Source organism: Bombyx mori, chromosome 8, assembly GCF_030269925.1.
Source record: "Bombyx mori chromosome 8, ASM3026992v2".
Lineage (NCBI taxonomy): Eukaryota > Metazoa > Arthropoda > Insecta > Lepidoptera > Bombycidae > Bombyx > Bombyx mori.
The window spans coordinates 13,409,303-13,424,413 of NC_085114.1; the positions used below are offsets into that span (position 1 = coordinate 13,409,303).

General features: G+C 37.1%; 1 protein-coding gene across 2 annotated transcripts in view; it reads left to right on the forward strand.

The window, feature by feature from the left end:
- The window catches only part of LOC101741854 (calmodulin-A), a 226,652-nt gene that overhangs the window by 72,576 nt on the left and 138,965 nt on the right, over positions 1–15,111 (forward strand). The window contains exon 1 of one of the 2 annotated variants that reach the window (XM_021346267.3): positions 1,376–1,615. The exons of the other annotated variant lie outside the window; for it this stretch is intronic. The gene's annotated coding sequence lies outside the window, so the exon portion shown is untranslated. Of the gene's footprint in view, positions 1–1,375; positions 1,616–15,111 lie in introns of those variants that run through there. 2 annotated transcript variants of the gene reach the window in all.

Here is a 15,111-nt window from a genome sequence, read left to right on the forward strand (position 1 = left end):
TTATTGCATCCATCAAAGCCACTCGACCGCGAATAGATTCGCTAAGCCAATTGTAAACAGTGGCTTCAGGGGAAACTTGAGCTTTGAACATCGTTCCAAATCCGCCAAATTCTTACGAATTTTTCGATTAGATTTCGATTTTATGCTTTAAGCTTAGTACGAAATAGCATGGCGCGTAAAAATTCGGCACGAAATTTGAATTAGAAACGTTTTAATTTTCAAAAGGCATCTCATTATTGTTGGTTTTTTTTTTTCGTTGAACAACGGTCATTGAATATTTTGATTATTAATAAAAAAAATATATAAATTCTGTGCATTTTAATGTATTGTTCATGTTTCAAACTCACTGCGGATTCAATTATGGGGTTAATGGCTCATAATGTGTCGTCGAATATCGTTTTACTAAGAATGTTCGTTCAACTGATTTTTTCTAAGGAAACAAAGCGAATACTTTCTTGGCAAGTCGAATCCATTCACAAAAATTATGCCTTCACTTTTCGTATGATTTACGCTCGCAATGAATCCAATTATAGTATAGCACACCTCGCTAAAGGTACATTCACACGCACAAATCAAAATAAAACCACAAAAAACGAAGGTTCAGTACTTCGAAAGGAAATTACAAAGTGTCTTCGAGGAGAACTTAAAATAGTTTAATTTGAAGTCGTCGTGGCCTAAAGGATAAGACGTCCGGTGCATTCGTGTTAAAACGATGCACCGGTGTTCGAATCCCAGGCGGGTACCAATTTTTCTAATGAAATACGTACTCAACAAATGTTCACGATTGACTTCCACGGTGAAGGAATAACATCGTGTAATAAAAATCAAACCCGTAAAATTATAATTAGCGTAATTACTGGTGGTAGGACCTCTTGTGAGTCCGCGCGGGTAGGTACCACCACCCTGTCTACCTTTCTGCCGTGAAGCAGTAATGCGTTTCGGTTTGAAGTATAGGGCAGCCGTTGTAACTATACTTGAGACCTTAGAACTTATATCTTTATATCTCAAGGTGGGTGGCGCATTTACGCTGTAGATGTCTATGGGCTCCAGTAACCACTTAACTCCAGATGGGCTGTGAGCTCGTCCACCCAACTAAGCATTAAAAAAAAATTGTTTAGTGTTTTTTTTTCCTTAGTCCATATTTGCGAGAGCAGTTTGAAAATGGCTTTTTAAGTTGAAATACCGTTATTCACGTTAACGTTTACCGCCGATAAATGATGTCATTTAAAACACATTCTGGTCTATAGTCATGATTGTCGAACGATAGTGTGAACGGTTCCTTAATCGACGCGGTAACATTGCGCGCGCAATCTCAGGCTATAGGCTTTACTTCGCCGGCAGTCGGCAGCCGGGCCGCGCGCTTCCTCTTCTCGCCTAAACACTGCAACCTCCTTACAAAACAAAACACGAACGCCCTGGCTTGCAATCTCTTTAAAAATAAAACGCCCGCTTTCGCGCCAAAATCCGAACTGTCAAACTTCAAAACAAGCAAGGAATTGATTAGTAACGTGATACAATAACGTGTTATCTAGTATTTTAAAGTAACTGTTATTTTCGTGGAACAGGGTGGTTCCAAAGTTTTTTTTTTTTTTTGGCGATTTCGTCGAGGGCGTGAGTATGTGGTTAAGATAAGAATGGAGATCTTACGTAAGGTCTGCGGGAGGTGATATTGCCGATGTAGTTTCGTCGGGTGACTCCCTAAGGAGATAACGGGCTATTTTCGTTAGGGTTTATTTTGGTATTATCTGAGCTCCGCGTGATTACGTGGGAGTGTTTACTTAAACTAATATTTCTCACGTGAAATCGTAGGACCGCTAGGTTATGTTAGATTTCCAGATCGGATGTAGTATATAAAATAATAAAGATTCGTTTCAAACACTAATAGTAGTAACTAATACAATTAAATGTAGCCATAATTAACTATACTCACTTATGTATACACAATATGTTTCTAAAATAAATTTTAGCGACTGTAAAAAAAATATATATTATGTGGTTGACTACGTAAAGAGTTCATTGTTGAAATTTCAGTTTTCGTATATCATTTTATTATCAAATTAAAGCACTTTTAGAATATAGTCGATTAGAAACGCATTATTTTACTTAGAACAAAAATAGAAGACCAATTAAGCATATTATAGATAGTAAGTGGATTTTATTTTTTAATGTTATCTACACCGCCTAATACTTCTATACTTATACTTAATATTATAAAGAGGAAAGATTTGTTTGTTTGTTTGTTTCGAATAGGCTCCGAAACTACTGGACCGATTTGAAAAATTCTTTTTCCATTAGAAGCCGACATTGTCCCTGATGAACATAGGCTACTTTTTTTTTTTTTTTTTTTTTTTGGTTTCATGTGTGTTTCAATGTTTCCGAAGCGAAGCGAGGGCGGGTCGCTAGTTCTTTATAAAAATCGACAAAAGATGATGCCAAATGATTTTAATATTCAATAACCTCGATATTAAGGTATATATTCTGAAAACCGAAATAGTTTTCAACAGCTCTCATACGCTAATACACGTATACTCTCTATACTTTTAAAGGGATATAAATTTTGCGAGACACCACTATTAATTTGATTTTCTTATTGAGCCTTCAATCTAAAGCAAAGACAACTGACCGAAGTTCTCCCCTCCCGCGTCGCACGCAACCATTGACCGTGCCCGTCAACGAATCCTTAATTGGATTACATTACGTGCAATGTAAAAATAATAGCATCGTTCATATAACGTCTAACGAATGTATCAGGTGTGAAATCAAGAAAGAACTGGCACGGCACATAAATCAATAATACTTTATTCGTTTTTCGCGAGTCGTAAGACACAATTAAAACAAATTTTAACGATTTTATCTTACACTAGCGACCCGCCCTCACTTCGCTTCGGAAACATTAAAACACAAATGAAACCAAAAAAAAGAAATAAATAAAAATAAAAAAAAAGTAGCCTATGTTCATCAGGGACAATGTCGGCTTCTAATGGAAAAAGAATTTTTCAAATCGGTCCAGTAGTTTCGGAGCCTATTCGAAACAAACAAACAAACAAATCTTTCTTCTTTATAATATTAGTATAGATTTACGAATATATTTTTTTAATTATTTGTTTAATTTAACTATTTCTGACGTTTTCGAGTAGTTTACTGTTTTACGGTCGGGGGCGATTAAGAGACTGCGATAAGGAAGACGAAGAGGGAAATTAAGCGGTAATAAACATAATATTAAAGTGTCGACAATCTATACGCTATATATTTATATATACCGACTAGCTGATCCGGCAGAATTCGTAGTGCCTCAATCGATAAACAAATGACCTAAACTATTGTATAAAATAAACAAAAGGAATCCGTCCGACGGGGGATACATAAAAGGAAAAACAAAATTGTTATTTTCATTTATTCGGAGCATTTTCATATTTATCTACCTTTTAAACCTTCTCTGGACTTCCACAAATAATTCAAAACCAAAATTAGCTAAATCGGTCTAGCCGTTCTCGAGTTTTAGCGAGACTAACGAACAGCAATTCATTTTTATATATATAGATTAATACTAGCATATAATAATCGGGACTGTAAAAGTAGTTTTAATTATAAACATACTACCTACACATTGAGGGGCGAAAAGCTTTTTGATTTAAGTGAATGTTTTGCAACTTTACAGGTAAGCCATTAAAAGTTGAAAATTTGGAACAAATATAACAAAAAACACTTCTTCATCTATTTGAATAGGGTAATCATAATTGAAGTTTAATTAAAAACATTGTCGATACTAATACCAAATAAAACGGACCTTTACTTACAAAGATAAATGTCGTGTATTATGGTAAATGTCGTTTAAAACAAATAGCCCTCGATATTATAGTTTTTGACGTCATAGTTCCGATTTTAAAAGTTATTGGAGTCTAAAGAATAAGTCATATGCTGTGGTCGTCTCGATGCGACTGTGACAGCGATGCAACTATGCTTTTTTTTTTTTTATTGCCCTTGTAGGCAGACGTGCATACGGCCCACCTGATGGTGAGTGGTTACCGTCGCCCATGGACTTCAGCAATGCCAGGGACAGAGCCAAGCCGCTGCCTACCGTTAATGCTCAATGCATATGCGAATGCTCAACACAGATACCAATCTTTTTCACGGGCTTCCGTGTACGGAATAACTTCGTGTAATAAAAATTACAAGTTGCGTAATTACTGGTGGTAGGGTTGTGAGTCTACGAGGGAAGGCGTTTGCCTATTTATGCCGCGCGGTAGTAATGCGTACTGTGGACTTCGACTTCATGTCTGGGGTGGTGGTATTCATTTGGTGATGTCTACAAGCTTCAGGGATCATTTAAAACCAGGCCCGTCATTTGGTTTAAGCCAAAAAAGTAGTGGAGACAGCTGCTAATGATGACGTCATTTGTGTTGAATTCTTATCAACTGATTTATAATTTCAATTTTTAGGTTGACAGATATAATTCAAAATGGCTTCCAATTTCGTGTGAGCGTTTACTAAGTTTTAGATCGTTTGATTCACAATACATCATTTCGCTAATTTTGATTCGAAAAACTCAAAAAATAAGTGTTCTTGTAAAGTGAAAAATAACCGCGAAACGTTCGGACTAAGCCTTTTAATATTCCAAGCCATTAAACCATATCATTTCCTGATTGTATTCATTCGACAGCCTGGAAATTATTGAGATAAATTGATAAAGGATTTGTGTACGGGACAACGATTTTTTTTATTATATAATATATAAACTCTTAGTAGAAATTTATGAAGAATGTTTTTATTTTAAAATATGTTTGAAACGAAGTTCCTTATGGGACGATGCGGAGGGTACCCTAACCGGGAAAACGCGTCCGTAACGTAAGATTTTCATTAATAACTAGCGACCCGCTCTCGCTTCGCTTCGGAAACATTAAATTTTATTATTGATAGCTGAGTCCCGCGATATTACCCGCGGTTATTGTCGTACCGCGGGTGAAGCCGCGGGGCGAAGCTAGTCTAAAAAAAGTAGCCTAAGTTACTCCTTATATCATCAGCTACCTATCAGTGAAAGTCTCGTCAAAATCGGTCCAGCCGTTCCAGAGATTAGCCGGAACAAACAGGCAGACAGACAGACAAAAATTGTAAAAAATGGTATTTTGGTGTTTGTACCGTATATATATTCATATGCATGTAGTAAAAAGAGGCTATTTCAATATTACAAACAGACACTCCAATTTTATTTATATATAATGTACGACTTAACTTTGTAATAGCGTACAAAAAGTAGCATATTTTTTATCATCATTAACCACGATCTCAGAGCGTTCGTTTGCGCAATACTAGTACTCTTATGCAAACAACCGTGAATGAAGTGTACCACAATAAGTTCGCACGTTACCGAATGACCGTGGGCTGCTGCGAAGCCTCTTGTTTTATTTTCTTTATACCTCGAATAGAACTTAAAATTAACATTTTTATAATAAGGAACTTCGTTCCTATCCGGTGTCCCACGACAACACACATCTTTTTATTATTTACTAGCAGCCCGCTCCGGCTCCGCTCGGGTCTTTAACAAAAATTTCAACGATATTTCACGTTGTTTTATTTTTTAAAATAAACGAACACATATTGCGGCATAACTATAATAGTTAGACATATGCTGTCACTTGATACTTTTTGTAAATAATAATGTGTTCTACAAAGTCGTAGTACATTATTTTATTCTATCATCAATAGTTATCGAAGGGCACGCGGTGGAAAGAATATTTTAGGTAATTTTTTTACACCTGAGGTTACATTATTGGAGTTTTAGTAAGAAACCCTATTTTTTTTCAAAAAAGATTATAGCCTACGTTACCCGGGAATAGTGTATGTAGCTTCCAAACAGTGAAAGAATTTTTCAAATCGGTTCAGTAGTTTCGAAACCTATTCAATACAAACAAACAAACAAATATTTCCTCTTTATAATATTAGTATAGATTTTCACATGCTGTTGAATATTTATTGTGATTATGTCCATCGTGAAAAATTTATATTAATGACTTAATTAACGAACAGAAAAGATATATAAATGGTAAGATATATAAATATGTAATACCTGGTATCCTCTGTTGGTGAAGATGAAAACTCAAGTCAAGCTAACCGTCCGACCTCAAGATACTGTTAGATTGTTCCGAAATCAAACGTAAAAGCTTAAAAGAATATTTTTTTAAAGAAAAACGTTAATATAACACTCAAACGTCGACTAATAACAATTGGGTTGTTCGGGACAAAGAAAACTTTAAAGAATTCGAATAAGACTTGAGACAGTAAAAAAACTTGAGAATAAACCATTAAAGGCGTTTTAATTATCTTAATTAATTACTTGTGTTTAAGTGTTTTTCTTTTTAAAAACCTTTTTTACTTGTGGTACCACCACCCTGCTTATTTATGCCGTAAAGCAGTAAGGCGTTTCGGTTTGAAGGGTGGGGCAGCCGTTGTACTGTTAATAAGCTGAGACCTCACAGCTCATGTCTCAAGGTGGGTGACGGCATTTACATTGTAGATGTCTATGGGTTCCAACTTAAAACCATTATCATCACCATCAGCCTATAGCAGTCCTTGTTAAGCACAAAGGCCTCTCCAATTGCTCGCCACAGAGCACGATCCCCGACATTGTGGGTCATCAACCCCGCCGATTTATTATTGAGGCTCATGTTTATTTCTATCGTCTGAGCCAATATTAACTCCACTTTCCATCTCGGCGATTCTATATTTAGAGACGTAAGCTGTGAATGAAGTGTGAAACGCTTAGTATAACATTGGTTTTTTTTTTCCTACCTAAGCTCATAGCCTTGAGAGGCTATTTCAGCGTAACCTTAACTAGAAGGTGAGCTCACTGGGCTCAAACCTGACTGCGTTGCTAACACGAACCCTAGCAAGAGCCGTGCTTCGCCGAATCTACCACCGGATCGGAAACGCGACCCACTGAGAAGATCCGGCGCGAAACTCAGTGGGCTGTCTATGGGGGGTTGCCAAAAAGTGTCCAAGCACTGAAGGAATCTTCGCAACTCAATGTGACTGCTTCGTTTACGCATCTACCCGCGTATTTGGTAAACAGGCCAGCAGACTGTTGCTATGGGGTTTACAGCTCGATATATTTCTCGATTTATTTTAAGATTTCTGATTTAATTTAAAATTATAGTCTATAGACTCTAAGAACAGAGAAAAAAGCATTGTATTTGGTTTCATAGGAACTCAATAGAATCTTTATCATTTTCTAAACGTCGAATTAGAAAGAGACGGAGATGCAGACGGGCACGTGGTCAAGTTTCACTGTCTCTTTCATATACTGATCACATCACACCGAAGGGTAGTACAGTAGAAGGGTAGGGAAGTACAGCATGATACACTTCACTTTACATCACGAAAATCGATAAAGACGTTCTTGAGGAAAACAATATTGCGATATACTTGTGTGTATTGAAATGGACTGCACTGTACCGTACAAGTCAGTGAATACGTTTCAGTATTTCTTTTACGATTGAAGTGTTGTTGCGATCGTATATCGGTGTGAAATTAAATCACCCGAACCAAACAAATTGTCGATGAACTTGTAGTGTTCTTTTACAGTTTGTACTCAATTGTGTACCAAAAGGAGCTCGGAGAAGGAGATAATAGTGATGAAGGTAGATTTTGACCGAAATTAGGACGATTTTATGTGCCTCATATTTTCGGCCACGACGATTTCCTTAGCTTGGATGATAAATTAAAAACTTTATGATTTTTTTTTTCTTGCTTACATGGGTGGACGAGCTCACAGCCCACCTGGTGCTAGATGGTTACTGAAGCCCATAGACATCTACAATGTAAATGCGCCACTCACCTTGAGATATAAGTTCTAAGATCTCAGTATAGTTACAACGGCTGCCCCAAACTTCAAACCGAAACGCATTACTGCTTCACGGCAGAAATAGGCGGGGTGATGGAACCTACCCGCGCGGACTCACAAGAGGTCCTTCCTACCACCAGTAATTACGCAAATTATAATTTTGCGTATTTGATTTTTATTACACGATGTACGTATTTCATGAGAAAAATTGGTACCCGCGTGAGATTCGAACACCGGTGCATCGCTCAACACGAATGCACCGGACGTCTTATCCTTTAGGCCAGGACGACTTCTAACTAAATCTTTAAAACAAGTATTGAAAAAACTGGAGGAACATAGATCTCAATTGAAATTATCTTCAAATTACTATTTGCTTCAATTTTTCAAACAGAATAGCCGTCGAAGTTTTGTAGAGAAGTGTGTTATTATATGCGGCTTCATTGTAGTCTCGTTTGTTAGAAATCGAGGAAATACGTTCCGCGTTCACTTCCTACCATCACGTGTTCGTATGATCGTACAGTCAGCATAATAGGTAGTAATAAAATATTATAATTTTTTTAATGTTAATTACGGTTTATTGTTATTGTGCATGCAATCGTTATTCTCACGAGTACTGGCAATAGGGGTGGCTATACAGGGGGTATATAGTGAAGGTACATAATATATTGCCTATATAAGCCATAAAGTAGTCACGCCAACTGGATGTACCATAGTCGTTATTGCATATCGACATTCACGTCAGGCCATATTCACGGTGCCTTGTCTATGGGGTTAGCTAACCACTTAACTTTAGGTGGACGATGAGCTCGTCTATCTAGGTACAGCAGCAAACAAAACTATCTGCTTACCTAATTAAATATATGTAAAGAAAAACCTTTTTACCCTAAAACCGTTTAGTTTTTAATAAAGATTTTTCTTCAGTGTCATTCAGTAAAAGGAGAATTCAGTTTTGTATAGTTTATTAATATTGTTAACTGTTTAATTTTTAATATTAATGTTAAAAGATATTAAAAGCTTTTATATTGTTTTCTTATTATACCACACACAAAAACAATAGTCTTTTATTGCTTATTCATTCTAAAATACTCCTTGACGTTATAATTATTGCAGAACGGGCCGATATTTTCATTATTTCTTGACATAGTAGGTGTGTGGTGGGTAATTGTGCAAAAAGATTACGCAGCACGAAATGTTGACAGTTTCGAGACGTCTTCACTCTTCTTAGGTAACGAATGTGCTTCGATTCAACTCGAGCGATGACACCTTGACTCTACCGAAGCACACCGCCCGAAGTGAGCCAATGTTTGACGAGTAGTTGCGGCTCGCATCCACTAGGTGGCACGCTTTTGCTGCGTTTGTCGTGTCCGAATGCGATATATTTTTCGAATCATTCACCTTGAGAACCCTAATCGAGATTCTCTTTTTGCCTTAGTCAATAATGGACTGGAGAGTGTTTGAAGCTTATTATAGGGATCAGCATAAAATCAATACCTTCAGTACCAACATCGAGCAGACAATTCACAGAATACTGCATATCAAGAGCTGCACCGACGTATCTGTTTAAAATTTCAAATTCCACTAAAAACTCCTCTGATAGAATTCGTTCTGGGAGCGGCCCCATGAATAATACATTTGTTTTGTTCACAGTACCGAATTTCTATTCTATCGCTACGTCGTAATGCTAATTTCAAAATAACGTATACATATTTAGCTTATGCAATTTTAGAAACTTTCATTTGTTATTTTTGCGAAAAGTTTTAAGAGGTTTCAACAACAAAAAATAAAAAAAAATGCAAAATTCAAGAGGAATGTTCTTGATTTCCTGATTTTGTATTTGATCATTTTTAAATCTGCCCAAGAAGTTAAACTTTTCACTGTGGTAGATTATTCTTATCGATCGCTCATAGGCATTTTAATTTATAAATTAATATATTTAACGCAATGGCATCACAATGATAGTTTTAACTTGAATCAACAGCAAACTAGTTTATTACAAATAAAAAAAACCGTGTACGAGTATTTGTAAAATTTGCGAGAGTACAAATTTATTTCAAAGCAAAACTGATAAATTTAAATAAAAAGTATTATGTTTGTTTTGTCGTCTGTACTATTGCGGCGTTCTCGTTCGCACTTGACGTAACACTGCACATGTATGTGTTCGGGTACAAACAAGCCCGTTTTATCTTCCTTTCAATCTTTATACATATGTGTATAAATCGCGGCTTATGTTAAAGTAAATATTTCGAGACGTTCATTGTAACGTAAATAAATTTATATAATTGATTTCGACGATTAGATTATTTGTTTAGATTTTATAAAATGAATATATTTTCTGTTTATGTTTTATTTTACAAAGCAAACGTTGCTTAATATCGAGACTTGGGATAAATTCATGTGGTAGTGTGGTAGTAGTGAAGCGTTTCGGTTTGAAGGGTGGGGCAGCCGTTGTAACTATACTTGAGACCTTAGAACTTATATCTCAAGTTGGGTGGCACATTTACGTCGTAGATGTCTATGGACTCCAGTAACCACTTAACATCAGGTGGGCTGTGAGCTCGACTCCATGGAACAAGAAAAAAATATATAAATATATAATAGTCAAAAAGAGAAATAGAGAAAAACAACAAAACTATACCAAAAAAATGTCTTCAATTATATTTACCTCGCGCTTACACTGGCTTAATAGTAACTGGAGTATCCAGTAGCATTGTTTTAAAGTGTATCTGCATGCCCAACACTAGGTATTTTTTTTGAATTTTTTTGATAACAATAAGTATATTTTATTTCCAACAAAAATGGCACCAGGGTCACTAAAACATCATGCAATCTGTTAAATGTCCTGCCTAGTATTTGGATAAAGAGCCTTTAGTAATAATAACACCACAATGACTATTTGTGCCGTCAAGCAGTCATATATACCGGTTTTACGGGAGGGGCGGAACTTTTTTTTATTTCCCTTGTAGGCAGACGAGCATACAGACCACCAGGGGTAGAGCCAGGCCTGGGTGCCTACGTATTCACTTATTCAGTAGCAGTTTAGTGCTCTCAGAATTGATGGTTGTGCTTATTATGTCTAATTCCTCCTGCAACTCCTTAATAAGCTGGTTCATCAGCTATTAATTCCAATCGACCTAACTCAAGTAATTTTTGAAGTGCGATACAAATAACAACCCGCGCGCCATTTTCTATTCGCACTGTCCTTGAAAGTTCTGAAGTGGTTAAAGCAGCCAATCAAATTCCAGAGGCCCCCAAACACATGGTGTCTGAAAGAACAAACCAAACCACATTAATTTGTTTTAATGAATCTGATTAGAAAGAGAGAGAGAATACACTTTATTGCACACCAAAACACAATTCACATTAAAAAAACAGTCAAAAAGCAGATACATTAGTACAATAGGCGGTCTTATCGTTAAAAGCGATCTCTTCCAGACAACCATTTAATTTATATATATTCTGGAAAATTAGATAGCATTATTAGATAACAAGGTATTGCAGTTTTTCGATAAAAAAAAATGGTAATAAACTTAAATAAAGATCTCAAGTCATCGCCCTCTCAATCGTTATAATTATCATTAAGTCTGGCGGCTAGTACACATGCAAGCTAAATCGTCGAGTAACGAAATAACTTATCTTACTTTTATGTTTGACTACAAATGGTTTTTGGTATTTAATCACATTTAGAACACAATGGAAAATATAGTATGGTCACTTTTTTTATTGGTAAATGAAATCGCGGCCCATTGATACAAAGTTGTTACCTTAACTTATAAACTTCAAGAACGTATGGCGCTATCCATCTTGAGATATGTGTTCTAATCCTCAGTTTTACAGTACAACGACTTCCTTGCTCTTCAAAGCGAAACGTATAATTGCTTCACGACAGAAATAGGCAGGGCGGCGGTACCTATCCGTGCGTGCGGACTCACAATTACAACACAGTAAGCATTTATTGTAAGCTAGCTGACCCAGCAGACTTTGTAGTGCCTCAATCGATAAATAAAAGATCTAAACTTTTGTATAAAATAAACTTTAAACAAACAAAAGGAATCCGTCCGACAGGTGACACATCAAAGGGAAAACAAAATTGTTATTTTTATTTAATTCCGAGCATTTTCATATTTATCTACCTTTTAAACCTTCTTTGGACTTCCGCAAATAATTCAAGACCAAAATTAGCCAAATCGGTTCAGCCGTTCTCGAGTTTTAGCGAGACTAACGAACAGCAATTCATTTTTATATATATAGCTTTTACTTCAAATGCACAAGCGAGTTCACAATCTAATTGACATAAAGCTTTGCTGGAGCTTATAGACATCAGAGCTTTAATGAAATTTTGTGACGTACTTACATATTTTTTTTATTGCTTAATTTGGTGGACAAGGTCAAGATCTACCTAATCTTAAGTAATTAAGTGGTTAATTACCCTTCAAACCGAAACGCATTACTGCTTAACGACAGAAATAGGCAGGGTGGTGCCGTACCTACCCGTGCGGACTCACAAGACGTCCTACCACCAGTAAAACAATTACTCAATTACATGTTTTGAGTGATTGCGTGAGACTCGACTTCTTTCCTTCGACTTATTTTTAACATCTTACCATCTGCTATCGGAGTAGAGTTCATGACAACTATCTAAGACCACTGTGTCTATTCACAATGCGTTTCCAGAGATTTATTTTGCTGCGTACCATCAGATTTTGCATTAAACTCTTTTCCATGACGTTTTCTTAGTTCTATGACATATCCTTCATCAATCAAGGACTAAAGAAAGTCCTCAGCAGTAGGCTAGAAACTTAGCTTGTTTTTCCCTACCTATTTGCTAGTAGCCTAAGAGACTATTCCAGCTATGCCCATATGGGTAGGTGAGCTAACAGGCTCAACAAGAGAGAATTTGCTAACACTAGACCTAGCAAAAGTAGTGCTTCGTAAAATCTACCACCGGATCGCCGGAAATCGCGACCCACTGAGAAGATCCGGCGAGAAACTCAGTGGGCTGTGTCCGTGACGTTTGTCTGTCTAAAATAACATGAAACAATGTACCGTAAAAAAGAGAAGCTTATGCAAATTAAATTGTTAAATTTAAGCTTGTTTAGACTTTAAGCGAAATAAATGAAATTCAAATTATAATGTTTAGAAGTTCGTTCGTAGCACGAAATGCTGCGTAGCTCGTAGACTCACCGTAGCGCTTCCGTAGAGCTAAGAACTCAATTAAACTAACCGCTTCACTAATGAGCTCTCTTGTTAATTATCATAAATTCTAAAACTTAGTTTCGTTGTTTATTATCATTCGTTTTTATTATAATTTCCATGTATTGTTGACGATAAAAATGTATTTAATTAAGTTATTTTCGTAAAGCAGCAGTGAATATGGAAATGCCGATTTGTTCTGAAAAATTGATCCTTTTTTTCCCATCAAAGTCCTATGTCTTTTTTATGTCTTTTTATACCTAAAATAAGACCTGAAGGACAAAAACACATTTATAGGATAGCCAAAGGAAGAGAGAAGGATGGAAGAGATTTTAACCACATTAAGTGCGTGAAAGATAGTGCTGGAAGAGTGTTAACAAATGATGAGGAAATAAGAGATAGATGGAAGAGGTATTTTGAAAGGTTGATGAATGAAGAGAATGACTGGAGTGGTGAACTGCAAAATGTTCCGATAAATACTGGTGTAGTAAGGGAAATAAGTATGCAAGAAGTACGAAAGGCTGTACAAGATATGAAGAATGGAAAATCTACTGGACCAGATGGTATTCCAATAGAAGTGTGGAAGTTTCTGAAAGCGGATGGATGCACGTGGCTGACTTTATTCTTCAATAAATTGTTTCAAGAAGAGGCCATGCCTGACGAGTGGTGCAAAAGTTCACTCGTGCCTGTATTTAAGAGCAAAGGTGACATACAGGTATGCGACAATTATAGAGGAATAAAGCTCATGTCACATAGTATGAAAGCTTGGGAGAAAGTGATAGCGAGAAGAATGAGAGATGAGAGTGAGGTATCACAGAACCAATTCGGGTTCATGCCGGGACGCAGTACAACGGACGCCATTTTTTCCCTGCGCCAATTGTGCGAAAAATATCGCCGTGCAAGTAAAAATGTGCACATGGTGTTTGTTGATTTAGAAAAAGCGTATGATAGGGTTCCCCGTGAGGTTTTGTGGTGGAGCATGAAAGTGAAAGGAGTGCCAGGGAAATACCAACGGCTTGTTCGAGCTATGTACGGTAGAGCTAGTACGTACGTACGCTCCGCAGCTGGCGATAGCGACGAGTTCAGTGTGGCGGTAGGCTTACACCAGGGATCAGCTTTAAGCCCTTACCTGTTCATCCTAATAATGGATACCCTAACATCGGACATACAGGAAGAGGCGCCTTGGTGTATGCTGTTCGCCGACGACATTGTTCTCGTTGGAGAGGAAGGGCCTGAGATACAGAGGAGATTGGCAAAATGGAAAGAAAGGTTGGAAAACGTGGGTTTGAAGATCAGTCGAACAAAAACCAAGCACATGTTTTGTGATTTTGGTGGTTCTTCAGACTTCACGCCAATCGCCTTAGATGGTGTATCCCTGCCAGTCTGCTCCGACTTCAAGTACCTCGGCTCTATACTCCAGAACGACGGCAACATAGACCGGGACGTCACAAATAGAATAAACGCTGGTTGGATGAAATGGCGACAGGTCTCTGTAACAGCATGCGATCGTAGAATGCCCCTTCAGCTCAAGGGCAAAATTTACAAAACGATCATTAGACCTGTCGTGCTGTATGGATCTGAGTGTTGGGCGACGAAAGTTAAGCATGAAAGAGGAGTGCATGCGGCAGAGATGCGAATGTTGAGATGGATGTGTGGAGTAACAAGAATGGATAAGATAAAGAATGAGTACATCAGAGGAAGTGTGAAAGTGGCCCCGGTAAACAACAAATTAAGGAGCGGACGGTTAGCGTGGTATGGACATGTGATGCGTAGAGAGAAGATGTATGTGACTAGGAGATGTATGGAAATGGTAGTGCAAGGTAGAGGGGGAAGAGGTCGACCGAAGAAGACATGGATGGAGTGTGTGAATGACGATATGAGAGAGAGAGGAGTGAGTGTTGAGATGACGGCTGATAGAAGAGAATGGAAGAGAAAAATTAGCTGTGCCGACCCCACATAGTGGGATAAGGTGGAGAAAAAGGAAGGATACCTAAAATAGCTGATTCGCCCATAATAATATGAAAATAAAAACAAATTTACTTAGATTTGACAAACACTTCAATTAAGGAAAATAGAAAAACCTA